This window comes from Amia ocellicauda, unplaced genomic scaffold, assembly GCF_036373705.1.
Source record: "Amia ocellicauda isolate fAmiCal2 unplaced genomic scaffold, fAmiCal2.hap1 HAP1_SCAFFOLD_26, whole genome shotgun sequence".
Taxonomy (NCBI): Eukaryota; Metazoa; Chordata; class Actinopteri; order Amiiformes; family Amiidae; genus Amia; species Amia ocellicauda.
This window is the reverse complement of record NW_027102823.1, coordinates 182,174-203,377: the sequence shown is the minus strand read 5'-3', so window position 1 is coordinate 203,377 and position 21,204 is coordinate 182,174. Positions and strand designations below refer to the sequence as shown.

Sequence of the window (21,204 nt, the reverse complement as noted above, 5' to 3'; positions counted from 1 at the left end):
GTTTGATTTGATACAAGATTTATGAAGTTGACCAAACAAAATGACATAATATTTTTCAGGGGATAAAAATCTCACGACACAATTGGGTAGTCCTCACGGCACACGGGTTGAAAACCACTGAGCCAAGCCACGGTGCTTCTTGGCTTTGCACTGCCACTGAGACTGCCAGGCGAAGACGGTGAGAAGCTTACCTTCGATAGCTCAGTTGGTAGAGCGGAGGACTGTAGGTTTCAGGCAGCGGGCATCCTTAGGACGCTGGTTCAATTCCAGCTCGAAGGAAGGCGTGATTATGGTTTGACATCGGTTTTGGACGAGCTCCCAAATGTCAAGCCATTGGAATTGCATGAGGACAAGGAGAAAACCCCGGAAATTCGGATTTGTTGTGGAGAACTCGCATTGCCCAAACATCTCATATGCATGTGACCCTTGTCACCCTGAGCCCGGTTTTCTAAACCGGCCAGAAAGCGGTCTGGATCAATCATGAAGCCAACACATTGTGAAGCACTTCACTGAAGCCCGGGTAGCTCAGCCGGTAGAGCATCAGACTTTTAATCTGAGGGTCCAGGGTTTGAGTCCCTGTTCGTGCGCCTTGTTGACCAAGGGCCATGATGGTGAAAAGCCTGGATGGCCTTCCAGGTGACAATAAAATATGCAGTTGCGTCTAGGCAAGTTGTCTAGTCCTCTTTGCTTCTTTTGGCAAATATCCAGCCTGGGCAAGTGTTGTCTTCCAGAGGCAAGTCAAGCCAGGAACTCTGAGAGATGTTTTTGCCGTTGACGACGTGTCACTTTAGAACAGCACAACATGCATCTCTACTTGACTTGGCACAATCTGTGAGGGTTGGGCCAACACAACGTGTCCACACATTTGCAGGCGTCTTGAAATACTTGGAATGACCTGTGGCCCCATGCCATGCAGAAGTCCACAGCTATGCGTGTCAGCATGCTCTGCTCCTCATCCCCAATGTGCCACTTGTAAGAACTGTGTAAAAAGCGACAGAGACCAAAAACCTTCGCGGCGCACCAACATGAAAAAAAAAAAAAAGGATTTACTAGGTATTGTCTCACCTGAATGGCAACAGGCTGCTAAAACTATTATCACACGCACATTGCATTTTAAAGTATGTCAGTAAGGGAGTAATTAAAAGGGCAAATGTGTGAAGTGCAAGGAGTGGCCTTTAGTGGTTAGGTAAAAAAGTACACAGACAAACTAAATAATCCCTTGATATAAATCATTTATTTAGTGCAGACAGACCAAGACCAGACACAATAAACTATTCGCAGTAAATATAAATTCACAGCAAAATAGGTTCAGTTCACAATATCCTATAACGAGCTGTATTTAACGAAGTGGTTAAACGTTACAAAGGGCATTACAATTGTTGAAAAACAATAGCACACGGATAAAATATGCTATCCCCGCCGTTTTATTCGATTTGATTAGACGTTTCGCGACCGAAATGTTTTGTGTGCAGACTGAACACACACCTGAGCCGAGCACGATCACAATACATATCCACAGTTAATCTAAGCAGTATCATATTGTAACCGTTTCGGTCTGTTATCAACCCATCCGGATCCAATACCAGGAGTCAGACACCCTTTTCGGTGGACACGCTGTTGACTTCTCACAAGCACCATCTGCCTTCACAAAGGCAGCGCTAGCAGTGGAAAGAACGAAGAACTGCAGGAGAAACGCCGGGGCTATTTAGAGTCCGATTATTCAACACAGAGGGGGGAAACCAAAGCCAAATGAGACTTAGAGGAACAGGAGACATCCAACAACAGTGTAAAGATAAAAAGGAATTCACCATCTGTCCCTTTAATCAATTGCCTTGCAGTTTCACTGTGTAGCGTTATGTTGGGTTTATTTTGATAAGAGCATTTGGGCTCTGAGCTGAAGCACTGATCTAAAGAAGACCTCTCCACCCCCAAAGTTATCAGATTTCCTTTGCTCATCAGCTTGGAACTGGTTTGCATCAAAGTGACAGTTTTGGGGAGGATGGCACCGAGAAGAGGCCAAATAGGTTGAATCCTGCTATGAGATGTCTGGAGAAAGGGGCCTGTAGGTGATAAAAACTCTTTGAAGTGGACGAGAGCCGAAATCCCGACATAGAGCTACGAACCCGGGCCAACCGGCATTTCCAAAAGATGGCATGGATTGACATCAGTCATAAATCAAGCCCCCCTCCATTAGGACACTGGGGGCTGAAACCGAAATCCAATCTCAAGAACTCAAGAACCAATCACCTATTGATCTGACAGACTATAAGGAACAGTGCACAGTCTCTCTCTCTCTCTCTCTCTCTCTCTTTCTCTCTCACCTGAACCAGTAACTCGCTGCCACAGCTCAAGCTGTAGCTCTGTTGCCCGAACCGGAACCAGAAACCAACCAAGTCTTTGCCGGCAACAGAAGAGTTAAACTGGGAGAAGGAGATTGAGCCGTACGAAGAATTCTATTCAAGGACTTTATTAAAGAAAGAACTTTACAGACTGTGCATGTCCGCCTGTGCCCACCTGATCAGTGGAGTTTTACAGCTGGACAATTGAGTAAGTCGAATGTATATGAAAGTGTTCAGTCATTTAAATAGCTATTTGAGTCTTAAGAAACTTGACCCTTGGAACAAACAGGGCCCTGCTTTCCTCAAAGACTTTGTCTTCAAGTAACTACGGTGGAACCCTGCTTACAAAGAAGATTTTGTGCACAACCTTGGAGCCTTCAAACCAGTGGAAAATCTGTTTGGAAAAGACTCTAATTTCGCGAAACCCCAAAATCCAGGTGCATCGACTGAGTGGAAGTTCTTGGACAAAGCCGAACCGCACTGCCTTTGTTCCAAACCACACGGACCATGTGCCGTGTGCTGTGATCTGAGCCCGAAGACAGAGAGGCCTCTCTGCGACGAAGTTCAGATAAGTTTAACAGTTTGGAGTTCATGATTCATGACATTTGAGAAATCAATTAGAAATGTTATTCTGTGATTCATAACTCTAGAATGTGTAATATCATTTAGTTTTCTTAAATATAAATGTGTGTTACATTAAACTGTTTTGTTGATAATTTTAGAAATAAAATCTGTCAACCCCGAGAAATATCTTCTCATTCCTGTTTAACTGTTTAGTCTGAAATTGACACAAGTCAATAGACGTTAGATTATTGGTGGCCCTGCCTATCCTTGATCATTGAATAATAATCAGTTAAGGGAAATTGTGGTAACAAGTAATGATAGGATCTTTCTCGGCACCTAAACGTAAATGAGACTGATATATATATATATATAACGAGAAGTTACCTGACATAAATACTAAACTGCGTAGTTATTTAATGTCTGACTAACAATACTAACGAGAGACTCACCTTCGTCTTACTAACCGGTATTGTAGTTAATGTGTTTATAACCTTATTTGTTTAACGATTTGTGTGTTATCATATGCGATCCCATGGTCTTTGATTTGGTCACGGAAGTGATTTGTCTTTGATTTGTTGATCTAGAGTTGAATTTTAATTAGCTTTTCCCTTTTGTATAATTAGTGTAGTGCTACATTTAGTCTTTGTTTTTGAATAAATTTAACAATTTATATCTTTGGAATTGGTGTCTGTGTCCAATTATTACAGAAATTGAGTTCTACAAGATTCCAGGATTCGTGATAAGGTGATACTATAAATTCACTTCTTAAATTGAAATTTATAAGTGTACCTTACGATACAATTGATAGTACTGCAACTCAGTGTAGGTGTGCGTTCAGTCCGGCAAACACAACATTTCAGTTATGAAACGCTTTCTACAGGTGATGTATAAATGTAATATTTTCACACATTTGAATAAGTTTGATTTGATACAAGATTTATGAAGTTGACCAAACAAAATGACATAATATTTTTCAGGGGATAAAAATCTCACGACACAATTGGGTAGTCCTCACGGCACACGGGTTGAAAACCACTGAGCCAAGCCACGGTGCTTCTTGGCTTTGCACTGCCACTGAGACTGCCAGGCGAAGACAGTGAGAAGCTTACCTTCGATAGCTCAGTTGGTAGAGTGGAGGACTGTAGGTTTCAGGCAGCAGGCATCCTTAGGTCGCTGGTTCAATTCCGGCTCGAAGGAAGGCGTCATTATGGTTTGACATCGGTTTTGGACGAGCTCCCAAATGTCAAGCCATTGGAATTGCATGAGGACAAGGAGAAAACCCCGGAAATTCGGATTTGTTGTGGAGAACTCGCATTGCCCAAACATCTCATATGCATGTGACCTTTGTCACCCTGAGCCCAGTTTTCTAAACCGGCCAGAAAGCGGTCTGGAACAATCATGAAGCCAACACATTGTGAAGCACTTCACTGAAGCCCGGGTAGCTCAGCCGGTAGAGCATCAGACTTTTAATCTGAGGTTCCAGGGTTCGAGTCCCTGTTCGGGCGCCTTGTTGACCAAGGGCCATGATGGTGAAAAGCCTGGATGGCCTTCCAGGTGACAATGAAATATGCAGTTGTGTCTAGGCAAGTTGTCTAGTCCTCTTTGCTTCTTTCGGCAAATATCCAGCCTGGGCAAGTGTTGTCTTCCAGAGGCAAGTCAAGCCAGGAACTCTGAGAGATGTTTTTGCCGTTGACGACGTGTCACTTTAGAACAGCACAACATGCATCTCTACTTGACTTGGCACAATCTGTGAGGGTTGGACCAACACAACGTGTCCACACATTTGCAGGCGTCTTGAAATACTTGGAATGACCTGTGGCCCCATGCCATGCAGAAGTCCACAGCTATGCGTGTCAGCATGCTCTGCTCCTCATCCCCAATGTGCCACTTGTAAGAACTGTGTAAAAAGCGACAGAGAACGTGATCAGCAAAGAAACACAATTCTCCTGAGAACGACAATCATCGTGCCGATCGTAATCTCAGTGCATACCTGGATGCCCAACAAGCCAAGCCAGTGGTTCCCAAGCGTTGTAATGCCACGGCACACTTTGCTGAGACCAAAAACCTTCGCGGCGCACCAACATGAAAAAAAAAAAAAGGATTTACTAGGTATTGTCTCACCTGAATGGCAACAGGCTGCTAAAACTATTATCACACGCACATTGCATGTTAAAGTATGTCAGTAAGGGAGTAATTAAAAGGGCAAATGTGTGAAGTGCAAGGAGTGGCCTTTAGTGGTTAGGTAAAAAAGTACACAGACAAACTAAATAATCCCTTGATACAAATCATTTATTTAGTGCAGACAGACCAAGACCAGACACAATAAACTATTCGCAGTAAATATAAATTCACAGCAAAATAGGTTCAGTTCACAATATCCTATAACAAGCTGTATTTAACGAAGTGGTTAAACGTTACAAAGGGCATTACAATTGTTGAAAAACAATAGCACACGGATCAAACATGCTATCCCCGCCGTTTTATTCGATTTGATTAGACGTTTCGCGACCGAAATGCTTTGTGTGCAGACTGAACGCACACCTGAGCCGAGCACGATCACAATACATATCCACAGTTAATCTAAGCAGTATCATATTGTAACCGTTTCGGTCTGTTATCAACCCATCCGGATCCAAAACCAGGAGTCAGACACCCTTTTCGGTGGACACGCTGTTGACTTCTCACAAGCACCATCTGCCTTCACAAAGGCAGCGCTAGCAGTGGAAAGAATGAAGAACTGCAGGAGAAACGCCGGGGCTATTTAGAGCCCGATTATTCAACACAGAGGGGGGAAACCAAAGCCAAATGAGACTTAGAGGAACAGGAGACATCCAACAACAGTGTAAAGATAAAAAGGAATTCACCATCTGTCCCTTTAATCAATTGCCTTGCAGTTCCACTGTGTAGCGTTATGTTGGGTGTATTTTGATAAGAGCATTTGGGCTCTGAGCTGAAGCACTGATCTAAAGAAGACCTCTCCACCCCCAAAGTTATCAGATTTCCTTTGCTCATCAGCTTGGAACTGGTTTGCATCAAAGTGACAGTTTTGGGGAGGATGGCACTGAGAAGAGGCCAAATAGGTTGAATCCTGCAATGAGATGTCTGGAGAAAGGGGCCTGTAGGTGATAAAATCTCTTTGAAGTGGACGAGAGCCGAAATCCCGACATAGAGCTACGAACCCGGGCCAACCGGCATTTCCAAAAGATGGCATGGATAGTCATCAGTCATAAATCAAGCCCCCCTCCATTAGGACACTGGGTGCTGAAACCGAAATCCAATCCCAAGAACTGAAGAACCAATCACCTATTGATCTGACAGACTATAAGGAACAGTGCACAGTCTCTCTCTCTCTCTCTCTCTCTTTATCTCTCACCTGAACCAGTAACTCGCTGCCACAGCTCAAGCTGTAGCTCTGTTGCCCGAACCGGAACCAGAAACCAACCAAGTCTTTGCCGGCAACAGAAGAGTTAAACTGGGAGAAGGAGATTGAGCCGTACGAAGAATTCTATTAAAGGACTTTATTAAAGAAAGAACTTTACAGACTGTGCATGTCCGCCTGTGCCCACCTGATCAGTGGAGTTTTACAGCTGGACAATTGAGTAAGTCGAATATATATGAAAGTGTTCAGTCATTTAAATAGCTATTTGAGTCTTAAGAAACTTGACCCTTGGAACAAACAGGGCCCTGCTTTCCTCAAAGACTTTGTCTTCAAGTAACTACGGTGGAACCCTGCTTACAAAGAAGATTTTATGCACAACCTTGGAGCCTTCAAACCAGTGGAAAATCTGTTTGGAAAAGACTCTAATTTCGCGAAACCCCAAAATCCAGGTGCATCGACTGAGTGGAAGTTCTTGGACAAAGCCGAACCGCACTGCCTTTGTTCCAAACCACACGGACCATGTGCCGTGTGCTGTGATCTGAGCCCGAAGACAGAGAGGCCTCTCTGCGACGAAGTTCAGATAAGTTTAACAGTTTGGAGTTCATGATTCATGACATTTGAGAAATCAATTAGAAATGTTATTCTGTGATTCATAACTCTAGAATGTGTAATATCATTTAGTTTTCTTAAATATAAATGTGTGTTACATTAAACTGTTTTGTTGATAATTTTAGAAATAAAATCTGTCAACCACGAGAAATATCTTCTCATTCCTGTTTAACTGTTTAGTCTGAAATTGACACAAGTCAATAGACGTTAGATTATTGGTGGCCCTGCCTATCCTTGATCATTGAATAATAATCAGTTAAGGGAAATTGTGGTAACAAGTAATGATAGGATCTTTCTCGGCACCTAAACGTAAATGAGACTGATATATATATATAACGAGAAGTTACCTGACATAAATACTAACCTGCGTAGTTATTTAATGTCTGACTAACAATACTAACGAGAGACTCACCTTCGTCTTACTAACCGGTATTGTAGTTAATGTGTTTATAACCTTTTTTGTTTAACGATTTGTGTGTTATCATATGCGATCCCATGGTCTTTGATTTGGTCACGGAAGTGATTTGTCTTTGATTTGTTGATCTAGAGTTGAATTTTAATTAGCTTTTCCCTTTTGTATAATTAGTGTAGTGCTACATTTAGTCTTTGTTTTTGAATAAATTTAACAATTTATATCTTTGGAATTGGTGTCTGTGTCCAATTATTACAGAAATTGAGTTCTACAAGATTACAGGATTCGTGATAAGGTGATACTATAAATTCACTTCTTAAATTGAAATTTATAAGTGTACCTTACGATACAACTGATAGCACTGCAACTCAGTGTAGGTGTGCGTTCAGTCCGGCAAACACAACATTTCAGTTATGAAACGCTTTCTACAGGTGATGTATAAATGTAATATTTTCACACATTTGAATAAGTTTGATTTGATACAAGATTTATGAAGTTGACCAAACAAAATGACATAATATTTTTCAGGGAATAAAAATCTCACGACACAATTGGGTAGTCCTCACGGCACACGGGTTGAAAACCACTGAGCCAAGCCACGGTGCTTCTTGGCTTTGCACTGCCACTGAGACTGCCAGGCGAAGACAGTGAGAAGCTTACCTTCGATAGCTCAGTTGGTAGAGCGGAGGACTGTAGGTTTCAGGCAGCGGGCATCCTTAGGTCGCTGGTTCAATTCCGGCTCGAAGGAAGGCGTGATTATGGTTTGACAACGGTTTTGGACGAGCTCCCAAATGTCAAGCCATTGGATTTACATGAGGACAAGGAGAAAACCCCGGAAATTCGGATTTGTTGTGGAGAACTCGCATTGCCCAAACATCTCATATGCATGTGACCCTTGTCACCCTGAGCCCAGTTTTCTAAACCGGCCAGAAAGCGGTCTGGAACAATCATGAAGCCAACACATTGTGAAGCACTTCACTGAAGCCCCGGTAGCTCAGCCGGTAGAGCATCAGACTTTTAATCTGAGGGTCCAGGGTTTGAGTCCCTGTTCGGGCGCCTTGTTGACCAAGGGCCATGATGGTGAAAAGCCTGGATGGCCTTCCAGGTGACAATAAAATATGCAGTTGCGTCTAGGCAAGTTGTCTAGTCCTCTTTGCTTCTTTTGGCAAATATCCAGCCTGGGCAAGTGTTGTCTTCCAGAGGCAAGTCAAGCCAGGAACTCTGAGAGATGTTTTTGCCGTTGACGACGTGTCACTTTAGAACAGCACAACATGCATCTCTACTTGACTTGGCACAATCTGTGAGCGTTGGGCCAACACAACGTGTCCACACATTTGCAGGCGTCTTGAAATACTTGGAATGACCTGTGGCCCCATGCCATGCAGAAGTCCACAGCTATGCGTGTCAGCATGCTCTGCTCCTCATCCCCAATGTGCCACTTGTAAGAACTGTGTAAAAAGCGACAGAGACCAAAAACCTTCGCGGCGCACCAACATGAAAAAAAAAAAAAAGGATTTACTAGGTATTGTCTCACCTGAATGGCAACAGGCTGCTAAAACTATTATCACACGCACATTGCATTTTAAAGTATGTCAGTAAGGGAGTAATTAAAAGGGCAAATGTGTGAAGTGCAAGGAGTGGCCTTTAGTGGTTAGGTAAAAAAGTACACAGACAAACTAAATAATCCCTTGATATAAATCATTTATTTAGTGCAGACAGACCAAGACCAGACACAATAAACTATTCGCAGTAAATATAAATTCACAGCAAAATAGGTTCAGTTCACAATATCCAAAACGAGCTGTATTTAACGAAGTGGTTAAACGTTACAAAGGGCATTACAATTGTTGAAAAACAATAGCACACGGATAAAATATGCTATCCCCGCCGTTTTATTCGATTTGATTAGACGTTTCGCGACCGAAATGTTTTGTGTGCAGACTGAACGCACACCTGAGCCGAGCACGATCACAATACATATCCACAGTTAATCTAAGCAGTATCATATTGTAACCGTTTCGGTCTGTTATCAACCCATCCGGATCCAATACCAGGAGTCAGACACCCTTTTCGGTGGACACGCTGTTGACTTCTCACAAGCACCATCTGCCTTCACAAAGGCAGCGCTAGCAGTGGAAAGAACGAAGAACTGCAGGAGAAACGCCGGGGCTATTTAGAGTCCGATTATTCAACACAGAGGGGGGAAACCAAAGCCAAATGAGACTTAGAGGAACAGGAGACATCCAACAACAGTGTAAAGATAAAAAGGAATTCACCATCTGTCCCTTTAATCAATTGCCTTGCAGTTCCACTGTGTAGCGTTATGTTGGGTTTATTTTGATAAGAGCATTTGGGCTCTGAGCTGAAGCACTGATCTAAAGAAGACCTCTCCACCCCCAAAGTTATCAGATTTCCTTTGCTCATCAGCTTGGAACTGGTTTGCATCAAAGTGACAGTTTTGGGGAGGATGGCACCGAGAAGAGGCCAAATAGGTTGAATCCTGCTATGAGATGTCTGGAGAAAGGGGCCTGTAGGTGATAAAAACTCTTTGAAGTGGACGAGAGCCGAAATCCCGACATAGAGCTACGAACCCGGGCCAACCGGCATTTCCAAAAGATGGCATGGATTGACATCAGTCATAAATCAAGCCCCCCTCCATTAGGACACTGGGGGCTGAAACCGAAATCCAATCTCAAGAACTCAAGAACCAATCACCTATTGATCTGACAGACTATAAGGAACAGTGCACAGTCTCTCTCTCTCTCTCTCTCTTTCTCTCTCACCTGAACCAGTAACTCGCTGCCACAGCTCAAGCTGTAGCTCTGTTGCCCGAACCGGAACCAGAAACCAACCAAGTCTTTGCTGGCAACAGAAGAGTTAAACTGGGAGAAGGAGATTGAGCCGTACGAAGAATTCTATTAAAGGACTTTATTAAAGAAAGAACTTTACAGACTGTGCATGTCCGCCTGTGCCCACCTGATCAGTTGAGTTTTACAGCTGGACAATTGAGTAAGTCGAATGTATATGAAAGTGTTCAGTCATTTAAATAGCTATTTGAGTCTTAAGAAACTTGACCCTTGGAACAAACAGGGCCCTGCTTTCCTCAAAGACTTTGTCTTCAAGTAACTACGGTGGAACCCTGCTTACAAAGAAGATTTTGTGCACAACCTTGGAGCCTTCAAACCAGTGGAAAATCTGTTTGGAAAAGACTCTAATTTCGCGAAACCCCAAAATCCAGGTGCATCGACTGAGTGGAAGTTCTTGGACAAAGCCGAACCGCACTGCCTTTGTTCCAAACCACACGGACCATGTGCCATGTGCTGTGATCTGAGCCCGAAGACAGAGAGGCCTCTCTGCGACGAAGTTCAGATAAGTTTAACAGTTTGGAGTTCATGATTCATGACATTTGAGAAATCAATTAGAAATGTTATTCTGTGATTCATAACTCTAGAATGTGTAATATCATTTAGTTTTCTTAAATATAAATGTGTGTTACATTAAACTGTTTTGTTGATAATTTTAGAAATAAAATCTGTCAACCCCGAGAAATATCTTCTCATTCCTGTTTAACTGTTTAGTCTGAAATTGACACAAGTCAATAGACGTTAGATTATTGGTGGCCCTGCCTATCCTTGATCATTGAATAATAATCAGTTAAGGGAAATTGTGGTAACAAGTAATGATAGGATCTTTCTCGGCACCTAAACGTAAATGAGACTGATATATATATATAACGAGAAGTTACCTGACATAAATACTAACCTGCGTAGTTATTTAATGTCTGACTAACAATACTAACGAGAGACTCACCTTCGTCTTACTAACCGGTATTGTAGTTAATGTGTTTATAACCTTTTTTGTTTAACGATTTGTGTGTTATCATATGCGATCCCATGGTCTTTGATTTGGTCACGGAAGTGATTTGTCTTTGATTTGTTGATCTAGAGTTGAATTTTAATTAGCTTTTCCCTTTGTATAATTAGTGTAGTGCTACATTTAGTCTTTGTTTTTGAATAAATTTAACAATTTATATCTTTGGAATTGGTGTCTGTGTCCAATTATTACAGAAATTGAGTTCTACAAGATTCCAGGATTCGTGATAAGGTGATACTATAAATTCACTTCTTAAATTGAAATTTATAAGTGTACCTTACGATACAACTGATAGCACTGCAACTCAGTGTAGGTGTGCGTTCAGTCCGGCAAACACAACATTTCAGTTATGAAACGCTTTCTACAGGTGATGTATAAATGTAATATTTTCACACATTTGAATAAGTTTGATTTGATACAAGATTTATGAAGTTGACCAAACAAAATGACATAATATTTTTCAGGGAATAAAAATCTCACGACACAATTGGGTAGTCCTCACGGCACACGGATTGAAAACCACTGAGCCAAGCCACGGTGCTTCTTGGCTTTGCACTGCCACTGAGACTGCCAGGCGAAGACGGTGAGAAGCTTACCTTCGATAGCTCAGTTGGTAGAGCGGAGGACTGTAGGTTTCAGGCAGCGTGCATCCTTAGGTCGCTGTTTCAATTCCGGCTCGAAGGAAGGCGTGATTATGGTTTGACATCGGTTTTGGACGAGCTCCCAAATGTCAAGCCATTGGAATTGCATGAGGACAAGGAGAAAACCCCGGAAATTCGGATTTGTTGTGGAGAACTCGCATTGCCCAAACATCTCATATGCATGTGACCCTTGTCACCCTGAGCCCAGTTTTCTAAACCGGCCAGAAAGCGGTCTGGAACAATCATGAAGCCAACACATTGTGAAGCACTTCACTGAAGCCCGGGTAGCTCAGCCGGTAGAGCATCAGACTTTTAATCTGAGGGTCCAGGGTTTGAGTCCCTGTTCGGGCGCCTTGTTGACCAAGGGCCATGATGGTGAAAAGCCTGGATGGCCTTCCAGGTGACAATAAAATATGCAGTTGCGTCTAGGCAAGTTGTCTAGTCCTCTTTGCTTCTTTTGGCAAATATCCAGCCTGGGCAAGTGTTGTCTTCCAGAGGCAAGTCAAGCCAGGAACTCTGAGAGATGTTTTTGCCGTTGACGACGTGTCACTTTAGAACAGCACAACATGCATCTCTACTTGACTTGGCACAATCTGTGAGCGTTGGGCCAACACAACGTGTCCACACATTTGCAGGCGTCTTGAAATACTTGGAATGACCTGTGGCCCCATGCCATGCAGAAGTCCACAGCTATGCGTGTCAGCATGCTCTGCTCCTCATCCCCAATGTGCCACTTGTAAGAACTGTGTAAAAAGCGACAAAGACCAAAAACCTTCGCGGCGCACCAACATGAAAAAAAAAAAAAAGGATTTACTAGGTATTGTCTCACCTGAATGGCAACAGGCTGCTAAAACTATTATCACACGCACATTGCATTTTAAAGTATGTCAGTAAGGGAGTAATTAAAAGGGCAAATGTGTGAAGTGCAAGGAGTGGCCTTTAGTGGTTAGGTAAAAAAGTACACAGACAAACTAAATAATCCCTTGATATAAATCATTTATTTAGTGCAGACAGACCAAGACCAGACACAATAAACTATTCGCAGTAAATATAAATTCACAGCAAAATAGGTTCAGTTCACAATATCCTATAACGAGCTGTATTTAACGAAGTGGTTAAACGTTACAAAGGGCATTACAATTGTTGAAAAACAATAGCACACGGATAAAATATGCTATCCCCGCCGTTTTATTCGATTTGATTAGACGTTTCGCGACCGAAATGTTTTGTGTGCAGACTGAACGCACACCTGAGCCGAGCACGATCACAATACATATCCACAGTTAATCTAAGCAGTATCATATTGTAACCGTTTCGGTCTGTTATCAACCCATCCGGATCCAATACCAGGAGTCAGACACCCTTTTCGGTGGACACGCTGTTGACTTCTCACAAGCACCATCTGCCTTCACAAAGGCAGCGCTAGCAGTGGAAAGAACGAAGAACTGCAGGAGAAACGCCGGGGCTATTTAGAGTCCGATTATTCAACACAGAGGGGGGAAACCAAAGCCAAATGAGACTTAGAGGAACAGGAGACATCCAACAACAGTGTAAAGATAAAAAGGAATTCACCATCTGTCCCTTTAATCAATTGCCTTGCAGTTTCACTGTGTAGCGTTATGTTGGGTTTATTTTGATAAGAGCATTTGGGCTCTGAGCTGAAGCACTGATCTAAAGAAGACCTCTCCACCCCCAAAGTTATCAGATTTCCTTTGCTCATCAGCTTGGAACTGGTTTGCATCAAAGTGACAGTTTTGGGGAGGATGGCACCGAGAAGAGGCCAAATAGGTTGAATCCTGCTATGAGATGTCTGGAGAAAGGGGCCTGTAGGTGATAAAAACTCTTTGAAGTGGACGAGAGCCGAAATCCCGACATAGAGCTACGAACCCGGGCCAACCGGCATTTCCAAAAGATGGCATGGATTGACATCAGTCATAAATCAAGCCCCCCTCCATTAGGACACTGGGGGCTGAAACCGAAATTCAATCTCAAGAACTCAAGAACCAATCACCTATTGATCTGACAGACTATAAGGAACAGTGCACAGTCTCTCTCTCTCTCTCTCTCTCTTTCTCTCTCACCTGAACCAGTAACTCGCTGCCACAGCTCAAGCTGTAGCTCTGTTGCCCGAACCGGAACCAGAAACCAACCAAGTCTTTGCCGGCAACAGAAGAGTTAAACTGGGAGAAGGAGATTGAGCCGTACGAAGAATTCTATTTAAGGACTTTATTAAAGAAAGAACTTTACAGACTGTGCATGTCCGCCTGTGCCCACCTGATCAGTGGAGTTTTACAGCTGGACAATTGAGTAAGTCGAATGTATATGAAAGTGTTCTGTCATTTAAATAGCTATTTGAGTCTTAAGAAACTTGACCCTTGGAACAAACAGGGCCCTGCTTTCCTCAAAGACTTTGTCTTCAAGTAACTACGGTGGAACCCTGCTTACAAAGAAGATTTTGTGCACAACCTTGGAGCCTTCAAACCAGTGGAAAATCTGTTTGGAAAAGACTCTAATTTCGCGAAACCCCAAAATCCAGGTGCATCGACTGAGTGGAAGTTCTTGGACAAAGCCGAACCGCACTGCCTTTGTTCCAAACCACACGGACCATGTGCCGTGTGCTGTGATCTGAGCCCGAAGACAGAGAGGCCTCTCTGTGACGAAGTTCAGATAAGTTTAACAGTTTGGAGTTCATGATTCATGACATTTGAGAAATCAATTAGAAATGTTATTCTGTGATTCATAACTCTAGAATGTGTAATATCATTTAGTTTTCTTAAATATAAATGTGTGTTACATTAAACTGTTTTGTTGATAATTTTAGAAATAAAATCTGTCAACTCCGAGAAATATCTTCTCATTCCTGTTTAACTGTTTAGTCTGAAATTGACACAAGTCAATAGACGTTAGTTTATTGGTGGCCCTGCCTATACTTGATCATTAAATAATAATCAGTTAAGGGAAATTGTGGTAACAAGTAATGATAGGATCTTTCTCGGCACCTAAACGTAAATGAGACTGATATATATATATAACGAGAAGTTACCTGACATAAATACTAACCTGCGTAGTTAATTAATGTCTGACTAACAATACTAACGAGAGACTCACCTTCGTCTTACTAACCGGTATTGTAGTTAATGTGTTTATAACCTTTTTTGTTAAACGATTTGTGTGTTATCATATGCGATCCCATGGTCTTTGATTTGGTCACGGAAGTGATTTGTCTTTGATTTGTTGATCTAGAGTTGAATTTTAATTAGCTTTTCCCTTTTGTATAATTAGTGTAGTGCTACATTTAGTCTTTGTTTTTGAATAAATTTAACAATTTATATCTTTGGAATTGGTGTCTGTGTCCAATTATTACAGAAATTGAGTTCTACAAGATTCCAGGATTCGTGATAAGGTGATACTATAAATTCACTTCTTAAATTGAAATTTATAAGTGTACCTTACGATACAACTGATAGCACTGCAACTCAGTGTAGGTGTGCGTTCAGTCTCAAGAACTGACCTGTGGCCCCATGCCATGCAGAAGTCCACAGCTATGCGTGTCAGCATGCTCTGCTCCTCATCCCCAATGTGCCACTTGTAAGAACTGTGTAAAAAGCGACAGAGAACGTGATCAGCAAAGAAACACAATTCTCCTGAGAACGACAATCATCGTGCCGATCGTAATCTCAGTGCATACCTGGATGCCCAACAAGCCAAGCCAGTGGTTCCCAAGCGTTGTAATGCCACGGCACACTTTGCTGAGACCAAAAACCTTCGCGGCGCACCAACATGAAAAAAAAAAAAAGGATTTACTAGGTATTGACTCACCTGAATGGCAACAGGCTGCTAAAACTATTATCACACGCACATTGCATGTTAAAGTATGTCAGTAAGGGAGTAATTAAAAGGGCAAATGTGTGAAGTGCAAGGAGTGGCCTTTAGTGGTTAGGTAAAAAAGTACACAGACAAACTAAATAATCCCTTGATACAAATGATTTATTTAGTGCAGACAGACCAAGACCAGACACAATAAACTATTCGCAGTAAATATAAATTCACAGCAAAATAGGTTCAGTTCACAATATCCTATAACAAGCTGTATTTAACGAAGTGGTTAAACGTTACAAAGGGCATTACAATTGTTGAAAAACAATAGAACACGGATCAAACATGCTATCCCCGCCGTTTTATTCGATTTGATTAGACGTTTCGCGACCGAAATGTTTTGTGTGCAGACTGAACGCACACCTGAGCCGAGCACGATCACAATACATATCCACAGTTAATCTAAGCAGTATCATATTGTAACCGTTTCGGTCTGTTATCAACCCATCCGGATCCAATACCAGGAGTCAGACACCCTTTTCGGTGGACACGCTGTTGACTTCTCACAAGCACCATCTGCCTTCACAAAGGCAGCGCTAGCAGTGGAAAGAACGAAGAACTGCAGGAGAAACGCCGGGGCTATTTAGAGTCCGATTATTCAACACAGAGGGGGGAAACCAAAGCCAAATGAGACTTAGAGGAACAGGAGACATCCAACAACAGTGTAAAGATAAAAAGGAATTCACCATCTGTCCCTTTAATCAATTGCCTTGCAGTTCCACTGTGTAGCGTTATGTTGGGTTTATTTTGATAAGAGCATTTGGGCTCTGAGCTGAAGCACTGATCTAAAGAAGACCTCTCCACCCCCAAAGTTATCAGATTTCCTTTGCTCATCAGCTTGGAACTGGTTTGCATCAAAGTGACAGTTTTGGGGAGGATGGCACCGAGAAGAGGCCAAATAGGTTGAATCCTGCTATGAGATGTCTGGAGAAAGGGGCCTGTAGGTGATAAAAACTCTTTGAAGTGGACGAGAGCCGAAATCCCGACATAGAGCTACGAACCCGGGCCAACCGGCATTTCCAAAAGATGGCATGGATTGACATCAGTCATAAATCAAGCCCCCCTCCATTAGGACACTGGGGGCTGAAACCGAAATCCAATCTCAAGAACTCAAGAACCAATCACCTATTGATCTGACAGACTATAAGGAACAGTGCACAGTCTCTCTCTCTCTCTCTCTCTTTCTCTCTCACCTGAACCAGTAACTCGCTGCCACAGCTCAAGCTGTAGCTCTGTTGCCCGAACCGGAACCAGAAACCAACCAAGTCTTTGCTGGCAACAGAAGAGTTAAACTGGGAGAAGGAGATTGAGCCGTACGAAGAATTCTATTAAAGGACTTTATTAAAGAAAGAACTTTACAGACTGTGCATGTCCGCCTGTGCCCACCTGATCAGTTGAGTTTTACAACTGGACAATTGAGTAAGTCGAATGTATATGAAAGTGTTCAGTCATTTAAATAGCTATTTGAGTCTTAAGAAACTTGACCCTTGGAACAAACAGGGCCCTGCTTTCCTCAAAGACTTTGTCTTCAAGTAACTACGGTGGAACCCTGCTTACAAAGAAGATTTTGTGCACAACCTTGGAGCCTTCAAACCAGTGGAAAATCTGTTTGGAAAAGACTCTAATTTCGCGAAACCCCAACTTCCAGGTGCATCGACTGAGTGGAAGTTCTTGGACAAAGCCGAACCGCACTGCCTTTGTTCCAAACCACACGGACCATGTGCCGTGTGCTGTGATCTGAGCCCGAAGACAGAGAGGCCTCTCTGCGACGAAGTTCAGATAAGTTTAACAGTTTGGAGTTCATGATTCATGACATTTGAGAAATCAATTAGAAATGTTATTCTGTGATTCATAACTCTAGAATGTGTAATATCATTTAGTTTTCTTAAATATAAATGTGTGTTACATTAAACTGTTTTGTTGATAATTTTAGAAATAAAGTCTGTCAACCCCGAGAAATATCTTCTCATTCCTGTTTAACTGTTTAGTCTGAAATTGACACAAGTCAATAGACGTTAGATTATTGGTGGCCCTGCCTATCCTTGATCATTGAATAATAATCAGTTAAGGGAAATTGTGGTAACAAGTAATGAAAGGATCTTTCTCGGCACCTAAACGTAAATGAGACTGATATATATATATAACGAGAAGTTACCTGACATAAATACTAACCTGCGTAGTTATTTAATGTCTGACTAACAATACTAACGAGAGACTCACCTTCGTCTTACTAACCGGTATTGTAGTTAATGTGTTTATAACCTTTTTTGTTTAACGATTTGTGTGTTATCATATGCGATCCCATGGTCTTTGATTTGGTCACGGAAGTGATTTGTCTTTGATTTGTTGATCTAGAGTTGAATTTTAATTAGCTTTTCCCTTTGTATAATTAGTGTAGTGCTACATTTAGTCTTTGTTTTTGAATAAATTTAACAATTTATATCTTTGGAATTGGTGTCTGTGTCCAATTATTACAGAAATTGAGTTCTACAAGATTCCAGGATTCGTGATAAGGTGATACTATCAATTCACTTCTTAAATTGAAATTTATAAGTGTACCTTACGATACAACTGATAGCACTGCAACTCAGTGTAGGTGTGCGTTCAGTCTCAAGAACTGACCTGTGGCCCCATGCCATGCAGAAGTCCACAGCTATGCGTGTCAGCATGCTCTGCTCCTCATCCCCAACGTGCCACTTGTAAGAACTGTGTAAAAAGCGACAGAGAACGTGATCAGCAAAGAAACACAATTCTCCTGAGAATGACAATCATCGTGCCGATCGTAATCTCAGTGCATACCTGGATGCCCAACAAGCCAAGCCAGTGGTTCCCAAGCGTTGTAATGCCACGGCACACTTTGCTGAGACCAAAAACCTTCGCGGCGCACCAACATGAAAAAAAAAAAAGGATTTACTAGGTATTGTCTCACCTGAATGGCAACAGGCTGCTAAAACTATTATCACACGCACATTGCATGTTAAAGTATGTCAGTAAGGGAGTAATTAAAAGGGCAAATGTGTGAAGTGCAAGGAGTGGCCTTTAGTGGTTAGGTAAAAAAGTACACAGACAAACTAAATAATCCCTTGATACAAATGATTTATTTAGTGCAGACAGACCAAGACCAGACACAATAAACTATTCACAGTAAATATAAATTCACAGCAAAATAGGTTCAGTTCACAATATCCTATAACAAGCTGTATTTAACGAAGTGGTTAAACGTTACAAAGGGCATTACAATTTTTGAAATACAATAGCACACGGATCAAACATGCTATCCCCGCCGTTTTATTCGATTTGATTAGACGTTTCGCGACCGAAATGTTTTGTGTGCAGACTGAACGCACACCTGAGCCGAGCACGATCACAATACATATCCACAGTTAATCTAAGCAGTATCATATTGTAACCGTTTCGGTCTGTTATCAACCCATCCGGATCCAAAACCAGGAGTCAGACACCCTTTTCGGTGGACACGCTGTTGACTTCTCACAAGCACCATCTGCCTTCACAAAGGCAGCGCTAGCAGTGGAAAGAACGAAGAACTGCAGGAGAAACGCCGGGGCTATTTAGAGCCCGATTATTCAACACAGAGGGGGGAAACCAAAGCCAAATGAGACTTAGAGGAACAGGAGACATCCAACAACAGTGTAAAGATAAAAAGGAATTCACCATCTGTCCCTTTAATCAATTGCCTTGCAGTTCCACTGTGTAGCGTTATGTTGGGTGTATTTTGATAAGAGCATTTGGGCTCTGAGCTGAAGCACTGATCTAAAGAAGACCTCTCCACCCCCAAAGTTATCAGATTTCCTTTGCTCATCAGCTTGGAACTGGTTTGCATCAAAGTGACAGTTTTGGGGAGGATGGCACCGAGAAGAGGCCAAATAGGTTGAATCCTGCAATGAGATGTCTGGAGAAAGGGGCCTGTAGGTGATAAAATCTCTTTGAAGTGGACGAGAGCCGAAATCCCGACATAGAGCTACGAACCCGGGCCAACCGGCATTTCCAAAAGATGGCATGGATTGACATCAGTCATAAATCAAGCCCCCCTCCATTAGGACACTGGGGGCTGAAACCGAAATCCAATCTCAAGAACTGAAGAACCAATCACCTATTGATCTGACAGACTATAAGGAACAGTGCACAGTCTCTCTCTCTCTCTCTCTCTCTTTCTCTCTCACCTGAACCAGTAACTCGCTGCCACAGCTCAAGCTGTAGCTCTGTTGCCCGAACCGGAACCAGAAACCAACCAAGTCTTTGCCGGCAACAGAAGAGTTAAACTGGGAGAAGGAGATTGAGCCGTACGAAGAATTCTATTAAAGGACTTTATTAAAGAAAGAACTTTACAGACTGTGCATGTCCGCCTGTGCCCACCTGATCAGTGGAGTTTTACAGCTGGACAATTGAGTAAGTCGAATGTATATGAAAGTGTTCAGTCATTTAAATAGCTATTTGAGTCTTAAGAAACTTGACCCTTGGAACAAACAGGGCCCTGCTTTCCTCAAAGACTTTGTCTTCAAGTAACTACGGTGGAACCCTGCTTACAAAGAAGATTTTGTGCACAACCTTGGAGCCTTCAAACCAGTGGAAAATCTGTTTGGAAAAGACTCTAATTTCGCGAAACCCCAAAATCCAGGTGCATCGACTGAGTGGAAGTTCTTGGACAAAGCCGAACCGCACTGCCTTTGTTCCAAACCACACGGACCATGTGCCGTGTGCTGTGATCTGAGCCCGAAGACAGAGAGGCCTCTCTGCGACGAAGTTCAGATAAGTTTAACAGTTTGGAGTTCATGATTCATGACATTTGAGAAATCAATTAGAAATGTTATTCTGTGATTCATAACTCTAGAATGTGTAATATCATTTAGTTTTCTTAAATATAAATGTGTGTTACATTAAACTGTTTTGTTGATAATTTTAGAAATAAAATCTGTCAACCCCGAGAAATATCTTCTCATTCCTGTTTAACTGTTTAGTCTGAAATTGACACAAGTCAATAGACGTTAGATTATTGGTGGCCCTGCCTATCCTTGATCATTGAATAATAATCAGTTAAGGGAAATTGTGGTAACAAGTAATGATAGGATCTTTCTCGTCACCTAAACGTAAATGAGACTGATATATATATATAACGAGAAGTTACCTGACATAAATACTAACCTGCGTAGTTATTTAATGTCTGACTAACAATACTAAGGAGAGACTCACCTTCGTCTTACTAACCGGTATTGTAGTTAATGTGTTTATAACCTTTTTTGTTTAACGATTTGTGTGTTATCATATGCGATCCCATGGTCTTTGATTTGGTCACGGAAGTGATTTGTCTTTGATTTGTTGATCTAGAGTTGAATTTTAATTAGCTTTTCCCTTTTGTATAATTAGTGTAGTGCTACATTTAGTTTATGTTTTTGAATAAATTTAACAATTTATATCTTTGGAATTGGTGTCTGTGTCTAATTATTACAGAAATTGAGTTCTACAAGATTCCAGGATTCGTGATAAGGTGATACT

General features: G+C 42.0%; 8 non-coding genes across 8 annotated transcripts; all 8 read left to right on the top strand.

Moving 5' to 3' along the window:
* The first annotated feature begins 190 nt into the window (after window positions 1–190).
* On the top strand, window positions 191–279 carry trnay-gua (transfer RNA tyrosine (anticodon GUA)). The gene is given in 2 exon segments: window positions 191–227; window positions 244–279. It is a non-coding gene; the product is annotated as a tRNA-Tyr (tRNA).
* Window positions 280–514: 235 nt separating this feature from the next.
* On the top strand, window positions 515–587 carry trnak-uuu (transfer RNA lysine (anticodon UUU)). The gene has a single exon. It is a non-coding gene; the product is annotated as a tRNA-Lys (tRNA).
* Window positions 588–4,011: 3,424 nt separating this feature from the next.
* trnay-gua (transfer RNA tyrosine (anticodon GUA)) lies at window positions 4,012–4,100 on the top strand. The gene is given in 2 exon segments: window positions 4,012–4,048; window positions 4,065–4,100. It is a non-coding gene; the product is annotated as a tRNA-Tyr (tRNA).
* Window positions 4,101–4,335: 235 nt separating this feature from the next.
* trnak-uuu (transfer RNA lysine (anticodon UUU)) lies at window positions 4,336–4,408 on the top strand. Its single transcript has one exon. It is a non-coding gene; the product is annotated as a tRNA-Lys (tRNA).
* A 3,554-nt stretch (window positions 4,409–7,962) lies between these two features.
* Window positions 7,963–8,051, top strand: trnay-gua (transfer RNA tyrosine (anticodon GUA)). Its single transcript is given in 2 exon segments — window positions 7,963–7,999; window positions 8,016–8,051. It is a non-coding gene; the product is annotated as a tRNA-Tyr (tRNA).
* Window positions 8,052–8,286: 235 nt separating this feature from the next.
* Window positions 8,287–8,359, top strand: trnak-uuu (transfer RNA lysine (anticodon UUU)). The gene has a single exon. It is a non-coding gene; the product is annotated as a tRNA-Lys (tRNA).
* Window positions 8,360–11,771: 3,412 nt separating this feature from the next.
* On the top strand, window positions 11,772–11,860 carry trnay-gua (transfer RNA tyrosine (anticodon GUA)). The gene is given in 2 exon segments: window positions 11,772–11,808; window positions 11,825–11,860. It is a non-coding gene; the product is annotated as a tRNA-Tyr (tRNA).
* A 235-nt stretch (window positions 11,861–12,095) lies between these two features.
* Window positions 12,096–12,168, top strand: trnak-uuu (transfer RNA lysine (anticodon UUU)). The gene has a single exon. It is a non-coding gene; the product is annotated as a tRNA-Lys (tRNA).
* The last annotated feature ends 9,036 nt before the right edge of the window (window positions 12,169–21,204 follow it).